The sequence below is a fragment of the Coptis chinensis genome, chromosome 3 (assembly GCF_015680905.1).
Source record: "Coptis chinensis isolate HL-2020 chromosome 3, ASM1568090v1, whole genome shotgun sequence".
Classification (NCBI taxonomy): Eukaryota; Viridiplantae; Streptophyta; class Magnoliopsida; order Ranunculales; family Ranunculaceae; genus Coptis; species Coptis chinensis.
In genome coordinates, this window is record NC_141458.1 from 75,889,980 (window position 1) to 75,905,978 (window position 15,999).

Below are 15,999 nucleotides of genomic sequence, written 5' to 3' on the forward strand. Positions count from 1 at the left end.
GTTTTGATGCAGGAGCCTTGGAAAAGGCTACTACGGATATAGCCCGTTTTTCATTACTTCATCGTGGCTTGTGATCTCTCCATAACCAGTATGAGATGGTTCGAACAGGCCAATGTTCTCTTAGTGACCTCTGTGAGGCCATCCAGACTAGGCAAGGGACAATTATCCATAACCAAGATAAGCTTCAGTAAAATATTCAGTTGCTCGGTGATAGTCACCAGGATCTCCAGGCTAACATGGAGACTCTCACTCATACTCATAATGAGCGTTGGGAAGCCATGGATATTGTAATGGAACAACAATGCACATTTCAAGACGAAGTTCTATGTCACCTGCCACCTCATGATGGTTATTCCTCTGCTGACTCCGGAAGGCGTGAGCGTTGTCGACATAGGACGGATGGCTCTGGGCCTTCCTCCTCTCATGGCTAGTTTCTTTGTATTATATTTAAGAAAATTTCCCTATTCAGTAGAATTAGTATTCCCAGTTGTTAGTTTAAGTAGTTAATATGGATTATGTAAGTTGGTTGTTAATTGAATTTCAAGTTGGTTTAATTTTTGTCTACGCATGCTATCTATTTTTCATGAATCCCACCCTTCCGACATGTTTTGGGGTGGCATAATTTGCTTAGCATTGTATTTTACCATATCCACATGTGTTTAGAATTAATATTGCAATGCTTAAGGAATATAGTTTATATGAGCATCCTGCTAATAGGGTGTAGCTAGAATTAGCTACTGTTGTTTGGTGCAACCTCAAGGGTTAAAAGCATTAAGATTGCTATTTTGATTCCATGCTTGAAAACATATAGGTTTGGTGTTGGAGTTTGCTCTCGGTTATTTCTATTTTGGTTTTAGAAGACTTTTTCTTATTCCATCTCTTTCCTTATCAATTTAGGAATCTTGGGGACCTTTGTTTAAGAAACTTGTGTTCTATAAATACATGGCACGCCATGTACTTCACTCAGCACCTCTCAAATTCATATCACAAGTCTTGCTCAGAGCTCCCACGCCCTTATATTGAATTAACAAAGAGCGCGCCCACGCTATAATTCCAGTATTGCAGAATTTTCTTTTGTCAGAAGAGAGCACACCCGCCATCTGACATAAGCCATTCTGAGCGCGCCCGTGCTCGCGCCCTTACTTCAACATACTTCCAGTTCTTTTTTCTGGGGGTTTCTGTTGTCACTTCCAAGAGTTCAGTACTGTGTTTGTTTGCTATGAAATCTCCTTAAATCATACCGGAGCAGTCCTTTGAAGAATTGCTCGAGAGTGACACCTATGGGTTTTGGTTCCGCAACATGATTGTGCAGTTAGGATGACAGCCTCTAATGGTAAGTGCTGATGAATCTTATTCTCCTGCACTTACTGCTTATTTCTATGATAATTGTAGATTTTTTTATTGACCAAATGGGGAACAAGTGTTCTCTGTCACAATTAATGATGAATCAATGGATTTAAGCAAGTTTTTGTTAGCTTATGCTATTGGACTTTCGATGCCTACTGCCCAAGATTCATGGGGCTATATGTCTGATAATGTGTACATCTACAATTATGAGAATTTCTATGAGAATTATGGGGCGGAGATTTTTCGTGTAGAGGACTAAGGGCACTATAACGTAGCCCTTGGTAGCCTGTCCCTTAACTTAGGCACTATTATGTTCTTTATTATGCTGAATATTTTAAGAGAATAACGTTTTTCTTCTGTGAATAATGCCACTTGTGAAGTCTTCCTTGCTCTAGCTGAGGGACGTATGTTGTATGATCTTCCCCAGACCTTAGTGTCTAGTTTAGCACAAGCCCATAGTTTGAAGCAAAAGTACATTCTTATGCCTGTCTTGGTTTGCTGCATAATGTTATATTTCTTTCCTGAGTTCTATACCCGTTTCACGGATTGGGTTGGGGTTGACATTATGCAACCCAACAATTGCATTGTACGCTCTTTTCGTGCTATGATTTGGCCGGGGTGGTGACGACAACCTCATTGGATTGCCCCTTACACCCCATCAGACCAAGTGGCGCTTAACAGGTTAGAAAAGGTAGATGATAAATGGCGTGAGGCCTGGCAGATTATCATGGCTTGGCAGGACGCAAAGGAACCTCACTTCTTTATAGGAGGGGAGGACAACGCTTAGTGCTGGATATGAGGTAAGTTTTACTTTTTGTTAGTGTCTGCTTATGTCCCTAGCAATTTAATTCTTGTTATTCCCATAACGGATGGAACTCATATAGGAGTTGCGTCTGTTTTTCTTTACCTATATTAGTATGTTCTAAATTTGTTTTGCAGGTGCTCTAAAATTTTCACGCATTTCCATGGTATTTTCTATCCTTCTTATTTCTATACTTTGAGGACAAAACATATTTCTGTTTGGGGGTGGCATAGAAACACGCGGAATTTAAGACACCAATTAGGATATATATATATATGCACTTTGCTTTCTAGTAAAAAAAATTTGGAAAAAATAATAAAAATATAAATAAAAAGTATTTATACTGTGCACTTAGGAATATTGGTATTGTTTCTTTTTTTGTGATGATAGTAGTCTAGAAGTTTCACTTTAGCTCTTAAATTAGAATAGTTTTTAGAAACTTAGGTTAATATGTAGGTAATAGTCATTGCATCTTTCCATAAATATATTGCATGAGCATCTATGGTTGTACGTATTGGCAGTAAGTTTCTGAAATCTAGGCTAGAATACTTATTCTACAAATCCTGTGAGAATATAGCCTAAAAGCCTTATATGAGTGAAATATCTGAGTAATGACACAAAGGAGAAGTAAATTCCGAATAGAGAAATCACACGTCCACTTGTTTGATCACTATACCATATCCTAAGCGAGAATTTAGGCCCTTCTTGGATCGATATAACCAGAAATTCAAACCTATATGAAATTATTTTCCGCTAGTCGCCCCTCTAAGCATTTCTTTAGCCTTTTCATAAACCACAAATCCTTTACCCTTTTATAAAAACAAAATAAAAATAAAATCAGTCTAGCCATTTTTGAATAAGTCTGAGAAGTAGGATGAAATGGAGAAAAGAAAAGAGAAAGACCTGTGGAAAACTAAGAATTTGTTAGTTGCTTCAAATAAGAAAAGAAAAGAAAGTTTCCATCTAAAGAAAAGAAAATAAATAAATAAAATAAAATAAAAAGTTAGAACTCCAAAAATATAATCAAAGGAGTCAAAAGCTAAAAGAAAAAGAAAAAAAAATGGCTAAGGATGGAAACAAAGTGTAGAAGCAAAGTAAGAACAAGGTTTTGGCTAGTTACATATTTTAAAGATCATATTATCTCATACTTGTCCTTTTGAATATCCATTTCTTTCCTTTTTAAACCATCATCTAATCCCCGCAACACCTAATAAAGACATCTAGCTTAATTAGGAATAGGTTGGTGTGATAGTAAGTGGCAGATGTGTTTAATCGACCTCGTCTCCCTTGTACGTTATTGAGATTGTGAGGAAAAGTGTGCCCACTACACACTGGAGTGAGCAAAACTTGAGTGGAAAAATCAGAGTATTTTTGTCTTGACATATTTGTGATGACCTATTTAAGGACATTATTCCAAAGTTTTATAAACGGATCTGTTATTGCATTTCATAGCATAGTTCATCATATATATATGTTTATCCGTAAATGATTGGATTATTATGCACGTATTAGCTTAGGTTTCGAATTGATTATTCTTTATTCATTGCTAGTGAGATATATAGATATCTGAGAATAAATAAGAAAACATTAATTTTATTTCTTAGTCATTGTAGTATAAATGAAGTTTATAAGTATCTTCTCTGTAAAACTCTCACGAGGCTATAACTCGTCCACTAGGGAAATCCTACTGGTTTAAGGCATTATTACATATGATCAATGCAATCGCACTCGGGAAAACGAGATTAGTTAGAACTCCATTTTTGGTCACTTATTTTAATTTCTTATCTTTGCTTGAGGACAAGCAAAATGCTGTTTGGGGGTGGTTTGATAAGAGCCCAAAACTGTAGTTTTAACCCCTTAATAATATTACATTTAGACCAATTATGTTTATAATAAATAAGAGTTAGTACTGTTTACGTACTTTTGTGTATTTCAAGTTTTGGAGTCAACTATGTAAAGAAATATGTCACTTTTTCAAGAGAAAGGAGCAAAATTTGGTTGCTAAGAAGTTCTATGGTTAAAGCCCAAGTTTTAAGGAGAAAAAGTCTTTTTAAAGCCCAGTCAAAGCTGAAAAGTCAAAGTAAACACAAGCAGAAATAGAGCATAAAAGTCAACAGAACTTCTGCAAGCCGTATCTTTTGACTCATACCTCAAAATTTGACCTATTATATGTCAAAATAACCGGCTTGGAAAGGGCTTTCTAATGGTCTAAGCTTTAATCCACTCAGAGGAGTAAAAGTGGATGAAAAGATTGTTGTAGTAATTTCCAACAGAGAAACCCTTTTTGGACTAAAGTAATTAAGTTTTGGGCTTGATATAGTGGCCCAAAACATAGCTCCAAAGCCCATGCACGAAATTATAAACCTAGCCCTCTCCTATATAAAGAGGACTAAGGCAAAACTCTAACTCTATCCTACCTCTTCTCTTTAGTCTAATTTAGTTTATGTTTTATTAGCCTAGCTACCATTAATACAATTCAAGTTATTTTTTAAAACAAGTATTCTTTTAATTATGTCTTCTTCTTCTTCTCATTATTTATTCCATGATAGTCTAGTGAACCGTAGCTAAACCTCCATTAGAGGGGTTTAATTAAAGCTTTGATGAAGACTTGATGTGTTAATATAGAATAGTTATATTAAAGAGCTTCAAGTCTAGGGTTTTCTATTTAGCAATAAGTAAAATAAACCTATACTCATTCACCATGAGAATGGGTTTCAACTTCCTCTCATACTAATTATTAGTTTGTGTATGCACACAAATTACAACCTCTAAGATCCTATGGCCTAATCTCTCTCTCTCTCTCTCTCTCTCTCTCTCTCTCTCTCTCTCTCTCTCTCTCTCTCTCTCTCTCTCTCTCTCTCTCTCTTTCTTTTTTTTTCTCTTTTTTTCTCCTCCTTTCTCTCTGCTCTACTATTCCTATTTATACCCTCCTCCCTTCTTTCCTATCCGTTGATCTCCCTCCCATCATCTGGTCCACACTAGCACACCTGTCCTCTTAGGGTTCCGTAACCTTACTGTTGTACCCCCCGTTCCTTCTCTATTAAGTTGCCTCCTCTTTGACTTTGACCGCTCTATTTCCACATGCTGTTGTACGGCCTAGCCACTTTTGTAGAGCCGCAGCCCCGATCAGGTGTTTTGCGCCTTTTTTTTTTCTTATCTTACTTTAGGCTGGCGGACATGCCACCTCAGTAGACTAAAAAGGGGTTAATATAAATGCCCCCTCTCGGTCCGCGGATCCGAACAGATTCGTGGGTCGAGACTCCCTAGCTATCAGACTACCACGCTATCTTGTCACCCATCAATCATTCGAATCTTTCTGACCATCACACTACCCACTGCATTGATCTCCGGACCCTTGCCATGCGTCCCTAGGCACGTGCCTTGTGGCGCACGCCTAATTAGCCCTGCCTCCTCGATTCTCACGATGCCATGCGTTTATTCTTTAATAGCTCTCTTTTCCACATGCGCCACCCCCCTTTTACCGTTTTGCCCCTGACTACACAAATCTCGCCCAACGCCTTTATTATGCACTCCTCCATCTTCCTGACTCTTCTCTTTTCATTTTGCTAACTGTACCTTCAACTTCCCTCACTCCAGTTTTCTTGTGCTCTTCTTTTTTCTCTTGTGAGTTCCTTGCATCTGTCCTACCATCTCCGGTGAAGCTCTCTTTGCATCTCGCTTACGCTCCCCGCGCCGATTGCCTTCTTTGCTCAGGTTTGCGCTCATACTTCTCAGTTTCCTTTTCTTGCTAGCGTAAGTTGGTTGGTCATCATTTTCTTTCTTTTTTAGTTCTTGCTCTTTCGTGACCATTTCTTTCTTCCTGCTGTTTGTCCATCACTCTTACCCCCCCCCCCCCCCCGTCTGTCTTGTTCATCCTACTCTGGTGCCATGTCTGGCTCCAAATCTAGTGGCTCCTCCGCTACCGGATCCACTAGATTTGTGTCCCCGACCTCCAGATCATCTGGCTCTGCAGCGGAGTCTGGATCTTTCGGCCCCTCCGCCGACCACCCAGAATCTCTCTCCACGGAGTCATTCCGTGGGGCCGCTATTCCATCCACCTCCGATAGACCCTCTGCGCTACCTTCTCCTCCATCTCACTACCGCCGACCCAACATGGCCACTGTAAAGGCTACCTACGACATCCTTGAGGATGTGGTATTAGAACATGTGCCCGAGGTCACTCATTTTCCCCATTTAGTACTGCCACGGCCAGGGTTTTTAGTAGCAACAGTGGGGCAAATAGCGGCTGGTCTCCGCTTCCCCTTATCCTTGTTAGATGTTGAAGTCTGCAATCATTTTAACATTCCGCCGTGTCAAGGCATCGGCAACTTCTGGCGAATCATGTACGCAGCCAACTATTACAATACCACAAATACCCCTCTGATTTCCCTTCAGGACATCACGTCCCACTATTTTATCATGAAAAGCACCAAGGTCGGGAGCGTGGGGTATCAATCCTTCTGCGTGCGTCCGCAGAAGAAATCATTTGTTATTTGCGTCACCTCCTCCGACAAGGTCTGGCATCATTATCCCCTCTATGTGTCTGGAAACTTCCTCTACGCTGCTCTCCCCCCTGAATTGTCCTTGAGGCACTCCCATTTTATCCGCCGCGGTGAGTTGAGTCGATTGCTTTGTTGGTTTCACATTATATTATCTCCTTGACATATCTTTTCCGCTGCTTTTCAGGTTGGAACCCGGATTCCCACTCCCAAATATACGCTGGTGTTTCCTCCGCGATTTTCACCAGACTCCGCAGCCTAGGGGTCAGCCAGTGTGACATCCTTGACAAAGGGAGTCCACTCCTCCGAGACCCATCCCTCAAAGACATCGGCAAATATTGCAGCCTTCTATACCTTCTGCCCCAGCCCAAAGAAAGGAAACTCAAACCATCTCCCCTTAAGAAATGGAAGGCGAAACCCACAACCCATCGGTCCTTTGGGTACACCACAAAGATCTCCCGCAGCCAAGCTCTCGCCCGAAAGGCCGCAGCCTCCAAGACTCGTAAGCCCTCCATTGGTTCTTTCTCAGTCCCCCCTGCTACTGTCCCCAGGTCTTATTCTTCCATAGCTGACTGGGACAACGATTTTGCCCCCCCTGCAGGCACCTCTGACAACATGGATGTTACCAAACTCAAGCTTTGGGACATCTATTCCGATGGTGATGCGCCCACCACTGCAGCCGCCAAGGGCCCTCCCGCCAAGAAGGCCAAGACTAGTGCCCCCACTGCCCCTGCACCTTCCTCTCGACCTTCATCACCGCGGCCCTCCACCCGCCGCACTGGCAAAGAGGTGGTCCAAATTGGTCCCCTGCCCGACGAGCCCGCAGAACTCTGGCATCCTCAATTCAAGGCCAGAGACCGCGACGTCACCACACATGACTCCGCTCTGGATAATCCAGCAGCGGATGCGTCTCTCTTCTTCAGCTCCCACCTTCCTAGGGACCAAGCGTATGGGGATTCTGGCTCTTTCGCCTCCCACCGAGCGGCGATCTACACTGGCTGGGAACGGGTATGCACCCCATCCCTCTCTCTTCCCTCTTTATTATTTACTATTCTCTAACTTGGTTTGTCCCTTCAGCTGAGCCTGGATGTGGGTTATGTGATTCGCGGTCTAACCAACACCCTGGATGCGTTCGAGTCTGTGAAAGCTGAGATTCACGGACCCACTGGGTGGAAAGCAAAATGTGCCCAACTTGAGAAGGAAAGGGATGACGCCTGTATCACTGCCCTCAAACATCACAAGGAGCTCCAGCGCGCCGAGGAAGCCTACAAGGACTATGTGGCAGGCGTCGCTTCTCAGCTAGAGAGCCAGAGGGAAGCCGACAGGGCCACCGCCCAGGCAGACTTGGAACAGTCGCTGAACACTTCAAAGTCCTTGCTGCCAAGAAGATAGCTCAGGAATTGAATCAGCAGCTGGAAGCTCTTACTGCCGCCGGGCGTCTTCTCCCTGACATATCTCCTACTTCGGTTTCAACTGAATCCGCGGCCATATCCCCCGCTCCTAAGATGGAAGCCGCTGCCATTCCTGGGGTCTCTTCGTCTCCTATTGACGTGGACGAATCCACTGACGCAGTGGAGGAGGGCGGTCTGCAAGCTGATGCCTCGGGCGATCCAAAATGAAGTGTATCTAGGTTTCACTTTGTCTATTGGCCTAGCCAGTTGCACAGTTTGTATCTGATATTTTGATGCATTAACTTTTTGGTTTCAACCCCTAGGTTTGGATTTCTGGGTACTCCCAGTAGACCGCAGTGGGTCTCCCTTCCTGTTTAACTCATGTTTTATGAAAACTCACTGCACTCCAAGTGTTTATCTTTTGTAATGTGTTGACACCCCTCCCTATTTAATTACTACCTTGTTTCACCGTGGCGTTCATCCCCTTCTAATTTGCTTTGGTGAGGTAGGAGGCCGTTGAGTATGCCTGGGCCAGTCAGCGAGCCCCCCAAATTGTCCGTGGAGATGTTGAGGGCAGCTGAGCATGCCCGGGCCACTCAGCTTGCCCCCAAGTTGACTAAGGAGATGTTGAGGGCCGCTGAGTAAGCTCGGGCCACTCAACATGCCCCCAAGTTGGCTGTGGAGATGTTGAGGGCAGCTGAGCATGCCCGGGCCACTCAGCTTGCCCCCAAGTTGACTAAAGAGATGTTGAGGGCCGTTAAGTAAGCCCCGGCCACTCAGCGTGCCCCCAAGTTGGCCGTGGAGATGTTGAGGGCAGCTGAGCATGCCCGGGCCACTCAGCTTGCCCCCAAGTTGACTAAGGAGATGTTGAGGGCCGCTGAGTAAGCCCGGGCCACTCAGGGTGCCCCCAAGTTGGCCGTGGAGAGGTTGAGGGCAGCTGAGCATGCCTGGGCCACTCAGCTTGCCCCCAAGTTGACTAAGGAGATCTTGAGCGCTGCTGAGTAAGCCCAGGCCACTCAGCGTGCCCCCAGGTTGGCCGCAGAGATGTTGAGGGCAGGTGAGTATGCCCGGGCCACTCATCTTGCCCCCAAGTTGCCTAAGGAGGTGCTGAGGGCAGCTGAGTATTCCCAGGCCACTCAGCTTGCCCCCAAGTCAACTAAAGAGTCAACATTGATGTAGAAACCCTTATCCGCTGCACCCGGCCTAACATACACATTAGCGAACGCACATTTATCAGATGGGAAAAATTGGCTATTGATTTCATTAACATAGTAGCTAACTCAAAATAACATTACAAGGCTCGAATGAAGCAAGAACAATTTTCTTTAATTAAAAACACCCATAACAAAAGTTACTCATGGAATTCTTTCAGCATCCGGACGTTCCACGGCCGCTTGATGTTCTCCCCTTGGGATGTCTGCAGCCTGTAGGTTCCGGCCATCCCTGCCTCCACCACGGTGTAAGGTCCCTCCCAATTGGGTCCCAACTTCCCGTCTGTCTCCTCCTTGGTGGCTGGGGTCACCCTCCGAAGTACCCGATCTCCCACATTAAATGTCCGCGGCTTCACCCACTTGTTATACTATCTCTGCAACCTGCAGTGATACTCTTCCAATCGGATGCGTGCAGTGTCTCTCCTCTCCTCTGTGAGGTTCAGTTCTTCAGCCAGTATTCTCTCGTTAACCCCTGCCTCTACCGCCTTGGTTCTAGTCGTCGGAGCCATCATTTCCACTAGGATCACTGCCTCCACTCCGTAGGCCATTGCGAAGGGGGATTCTCCTGTAGATGTCCGCGGCGTAGTCCGATACGCCCACAGTACATGATTTAACTCATCTGCCCAGCACCCCTTGCGCTCCTCCAACTTTTTCTTTAAATTATTCATGATAACTTTGTTGGAAGACTCTGCCTGACCATTCCCCTCAGGATTGTACGGGGCTGAAAACCTTTGCTTTACTTTATAGGCTTGGAGGAAGGCCTTCACTTTTCCCCCTGTGAACTGAGTGCCATTGTCCGCGATGATGGTGTGTGGCAGCCCAAACCGGCATATTATATTCTCCCACAAAAACTTTCTCACCTGTTCTTCTTTCACCTGCTGTAGGGCCACACCCTCAACCCATTTTGTAAAATAATCGGTCGCGGCCAACATAAACCTCCTTTTGCCACTTGCCAAAGGTAGGGGCCCGACGACATCCAATGCCCACATAGTGAATGGCCACGGACTAAAGACCTTGTGTAATGGTTCTGCAGGTGAATGTATCAACGGCGTAAAGGTCTGACACTTTCGGCACCTTTTCGAGTACTCAGTTGCATATTTCTTCATGTGGGGCCAAAAGTACCCTTGAGATAGCAACTGGTGGGCCATCGTCCTTCCTACCGAGTGGCTTCCACAATCCCCTTTGTGAACCTCTCCTAACACCTCTCGCGCTTTCTGCGGCCCCAGGCATCTCAGAAGTGGTCCGCTGACGCTCCGCCGATATAACTCACCGTCTGTCAGAATGTACCTCCTTGACCTCTGTTCCATTCTCCTTCTCTCACCTTTATCTCCTGTATCTATCCCCGATAAGAAACTCTTGATGGGTTTCATCCATCCATGCTCTTGTTCAATAGCTAGGCACACATCCTCGTTCTCCGTGGTGCTTGGTTTGCTTAGTACCCTAACCTCAATAGATCTACCTTCTGTCCCAGGGAGTACCACAGCCACGTACGCCAAGGTGTCAGCGTGTCTATTCTCCCCCCTGCCTAGATGACCAAAGGTGATCTTTTCGAATTTTCCTGCCTTTTTCTGTACCACCTCTAGATACTTGGCCAACCAAGGGCACCGCGCCGCAAATCCTCCATTGACTTGACATATTACCAAATTAGAATCCGAATACACTGTCAGTTCGCGCACCCCCAAATCCTTGGCCAAATCCATCCCCGCTATCACTGCCTCATACTCAGACTCATTATTCGGAGCAGCAAAACCCAGTTTCATTGACAACTCCAGGCGAGTATTCTCGGGGGTAACCAGCACCACCCCAATTCTGTTCCCAGTATCTGTAGCTGATCTATCCGCGAATACCCTCCAACCATTCCGCATGTCCACTGATCCAAGGGGTCGTGGTTTTGGTCTGCCTCCTGCTCCATAACCATCTCTTCCCCCCAGGTGGGGTCCTCGGCCAGGAACTCCGCCATCGCTTGGGCCTTCTCGGTGGTCCTGGCTTGGTACTCGATCTCATAAGAGCTGAGCAGCACGGCCCACTTCAACATTCTTACCGATTTCTCGGCCTTCAATGCCTGCTTGAGTGGCAAGTTAGTCACTACCACCACAGAATGACCATCGAAGTATGGTTTCAACTTCAGTGCTGAGAAGACCAATGCCAGGGCATACTTTTCAATCCTATTGTACCTTGTTTCGGCGTCCAACATTGTTTTGCTTTGGAAATACACCGGCCTCTCTTTCTTTCCCACCACCCTTATCAATACTGAACTAATCGCACACTCTGACACCCCCAGGTATAAGTACAGCTTCTCCCCCTGTCCTGGCCGCTACAGGATCGGGGCCTTGCCCAAATATTTTTTCAACTCCTAGAACGCCTTTTCACATGCCTCGGTCCATTGGAAGTCACTCGTCCTTCTTAACAGTAGATATAAGGGCTGACACTTGTCCGATGACTTGGATATAAATCTATTAAGCTCCGCGACCCTCCCAGCCAGCCTCTGAACTTCCTTCACATTCTGTGGGGATGACATCTCTAGTAAAGCCCTAATCTGATCTGGGTTCGCTTCTATGCCGCAGTATGTGACTATATATCCCAGGAATTTCCCAGATGTTACCCCAAATGTGCACTTCTCTGGGTTCAACATCAGCTTGTGTCTTTGCAATATGGAGAATGTCTCTTTCAGCCCCTCCAAATGCTCGTCTTTAGTCATACTTTTCTCTACCATGTCGTATATATAGATCTCCATCTTTTTTCTGATTTTAGCCTCGAACATCTTTTCTCCCACTCTCTGAAATGTTGCCCTCGCATTCTTCAGGCCAAAAGGCATCCTGGTGTAAGTACGTACCCCCTTCCACTATGAATGTCGTCTTCTCTTGGTCCAGACAGTACATCACCACCTGATTGTAACCCATCGACGCGTCCATGAATGAAAAGAACTTATACTCTGCAGTTCGGTCCACTAATTCATCTATCCGCGGCATCGGGTAACAATCCTTTGGACACTCTTTGTTGATGTCTGTGAAATCCACACACATTCTCACTTTCTCATTCTTATTAGGCACTGCTACCATATTCGACAGCCATTCAGTGAACTTGCATTCACGGATGATACCCGCATCCTTTAGTTTCTTTACCTTCTCCCGAATTCCTTGTGCATACTGTGGTTTCATGCTCCTCATTTTCTGCTGAACTGGGCGAGCCCCTTCCCGCATATGTAATCTGTGACACGCAAACTCCAAGTCCAATCCCACCAAATCCTCGATGGTCCATGCAAATACATCGTTGTTCTCAGCCAACAAGGCAATCAGTTTCACCTTCCAATCCTCTAACAAACTTGCCCCTATATTCACAAACCTCTCCTCCTCGGCCGCTCCGATGCTCACAACCTCAATCCCGTCCACTGTCTTGCTCCCGATAAGTGGCCTCTTTTCTTCGGCCGTGATCTGTAATTGCTATGCCAGACTGTCTCCTATCTCCGGCATCCCCTTACCAGGTGAGCGTACCAGACCCTTCGCTATCACCTAGTGGAGGTTCTGAGCCGCGACCTGATCACCCCTTATCTCGTACATTCCCCCATTCGTCGGGAAACGGATCACCTGGTAATAAGTAGAGGGAATTGCCCTCATCTCATGAATCCATTTTCTTCCCAGGATCGCGTTGTATTGCGAGTTAGTGTCCACTACCATAAACTTGGTGAAAATGGTCACCGGCCCTGTGGTCACCGGCAGTACTAGCTCCACCAAGGGCTCAGTCATGCTATCGTTGAACCCGAACAAGTTAGTCCGTAGAGGCTCATCTGCTCCTTTTCTATTCCCATCTCTTCCATCGCATTCTAGAACAACAAATCCACTGAACTTCCGCAATCTATCAGCACCCTCTTCACTATGTAATTCCCCATCGCTATGGTAATCACCAGGGCATCTTCGTGCGGAGAGCTCACCGACTCCAGATCCTTTGGAGTAAACTCTATCCTGTCACTTCCTTCGCTACTTCCTGGAACTGGCCGCGGACTGCTCACAACTTCGTTTATCTGCTGCAGACTAGCTGTCTTCCTCACTTTATCCCTGTGGGAATTCCTCCCCATCGTTTCTCCGCTGAATATAACATTTATTGTGCCTAGGATTCTGGCCGCGGCGGGAACCCTTTCGATCGGCTGAACTTCCTTGACATGTTCCTTTAGTTGTCCTCTCCCAATCATTCTCTCTACTAACCATTGTAAAGCAAAGCATTCATTGGTAGCATGATTCCTAACCTTATGGTACGCGCAAAACGGTTTTCCCTCTATCTCCTTAGGCAAGCTCTGCGGTTCTTCGTAATGTCATTGTCCCTTGATCAGGGGTAGGATTTCCTCCAACAGCTTGTTCAGCGGAGTCAAGTTTATCTCGCGGGAAGGTTTTCTCTCCCTGTACTCCCTTCGGGCTTGGTCCCTGCCCCTTTCTGCCCTCTGTGTCTCCCCCCTGTAGGTTCCTCCGTCCCGTGCCGCGGCTTTGTCTCTGTCCTTCCTATCCTCCGCGGCCACGGCGTGCACTGACTTGTCGGGTTTCTTGGGTTCCTTACTATTTCTCCGCTAAATGTCCTTGTATCGGATATACCTCTCTACCTTCAAGTACAAAGCATGCAAGGTGGTAACTTCACTCTTTGATACTGATTCATGCACCCTAGTTCCCTGCTTTAGTCCATGTTGGAACGCTATGGCCATGGTGCGCTCGTCCAAACTCTCCACCCTCAAGGTCTCTTCCTTGAATCTGCACAAAAAGTCTCTGAGTGTCTCCACGGACTTCTGCTTGACATTAAAAAATCCACTACGTCCACCATCCTCTTCTTCTGATGGATGAAGTGATTCACAAAAGCTTGCTCCAACTCCTCGAACCTTTGTATACTCCGCGACGCCAACCGATAGTACCAGTCGGATGCTCCCGCTTTCAGACTAGCGGGGAACATCATGCACCAAAGGCCATCATACTTCGCCTCTTGCCACAGTGGCATCTTCTGCCGGAAGTGATGCAAATGGTCCGCTGGATCTCTTTTCCCATCATACCTTTCAAACCGCGGCTAGGTGAACCTTTTGGGTACCTCCGAATTCCATACTGAATCAGCAAGTGGATTCTGATTCAGGCTGTCCACCACCTTCTTGGCCGCACCGTGTTTCTCCTTTCCCACCGTGCGGTTGGCCTCTCTGTCTCTTTCGATCATCGCCTGCACCATTTCCATGGTAATGCCTCCTGCACGGTCCACCCCAGCTTCCTGAGGAAGTTCCTCACTTTGCACTTCCACTTCACTATCCGCAGGCACTGCGGTTTCCGCTCCTCCCTGAGTGTCTTCTCTTTCTCTCCTCAGCTCCTCATTTTCTTCCCTAAGTCTACCTACCTCCTCCTGAAGCAACCTAGTTGCCTCAGCCACTTCATCTTCAACTTCCTCTTCCCCCACCTCTATGTTTTCCACGCTCGCCGTTTCGTTCTGAACGGCCTCCTCCCTCGCCAGCCTTCCTCTGCCTCATCAACTACCTCTTCCCCTACCTCTTCCTCTCTTAGCTGGAGCCATGTTTCACACCTTCCCCTTCTTCTCAAATCATGGACCTACCTCATCCCCACAGACGGTGCCAAATGTATGCACACAAATTACAACCTCTAAGCTCCTATGTCCTAATCTCTCTCTCTCTCTCTCTCTCTCCTTTCTTTTTTCTCTTTCTTTTTCTCCTCCTTTCTCTCTGCTCTACTGTTCCTATTTATGTCCTCCTCCCTTCTTTCCTATCCGTTGATCTCCCTCCCATCCTCTGGTCCACACTGGCACACCTGTCCTCTTAGGGTTCCGCAGCCTTGCTGCTGTACCCCCTGTTCCTTCTCTATTAAGTTGCCTCCTATTTGACTCTGACCACTCTGTTTCCACATGTTGTTGTATTGCCCGACCACTTTTGCAGAGCCGCGGCCCCGATCAGGTGTTTCGCGCCTTCTTTTTCTTATCTTACTTCAAGCCGGCGGACATGCCATCTCAGTAGACTAAAAAGGGGTTAATACAATTGGCTAGAGATACCATGAATAATTAGGGATAAAAAAAGCCTAACCTTTATGTTGAACCTTGTGTGAAAACATAAAGATTATGGTTGCAACAAACTCTATATTAGTATGTTAGGGATTAATCAAGGTGGATTTCAAATCTCCCTAATTCCTTCTTTATATTCACTTCTTAATATTTAATTGCCATAGTTTAATTTAGAATATATTCAATATTAGTTTTCACCATATATTAGTTATATTTTAAATCATTACTTTCATGCTGTTTAATTATTCATCATTAGTGGAATTAGTTATTATCTAATGCAATTAGGAGTGGAATGGATTCTTACTTTAGTTTTATATATGATAATTGAGAGTAGAACTTTGATATAAAAAGACATGCAAATTATAGTTTACTTCTTCCTAGTATAATTAGCTTGGTAGGAGTAAAAGCTTAATTTTCAGTCTATCACCTACCTTTCCTTGATGCTATAAAATGTCTTCCAAAACACGCTAAGTTTCTTAAGGATTTGTGCACCACAAAGAGGAAAACAAACATACCTAAAGAAGCCTTCTTAACAGAACAATTTCTCTCTTTATCTTAGCACAACGGAATCATTAAGTACAAAGACCCTGGTCATCCCATTGTACAATGCACCTTAGGCGATAATTTCACCACAAATGCTCTTCTAGATCTAGGGGCGAGTGTTAACTTACTCCTGTTTTACCTTTATAAACAACTAGGTATACGTGATCTAAAACCGACAA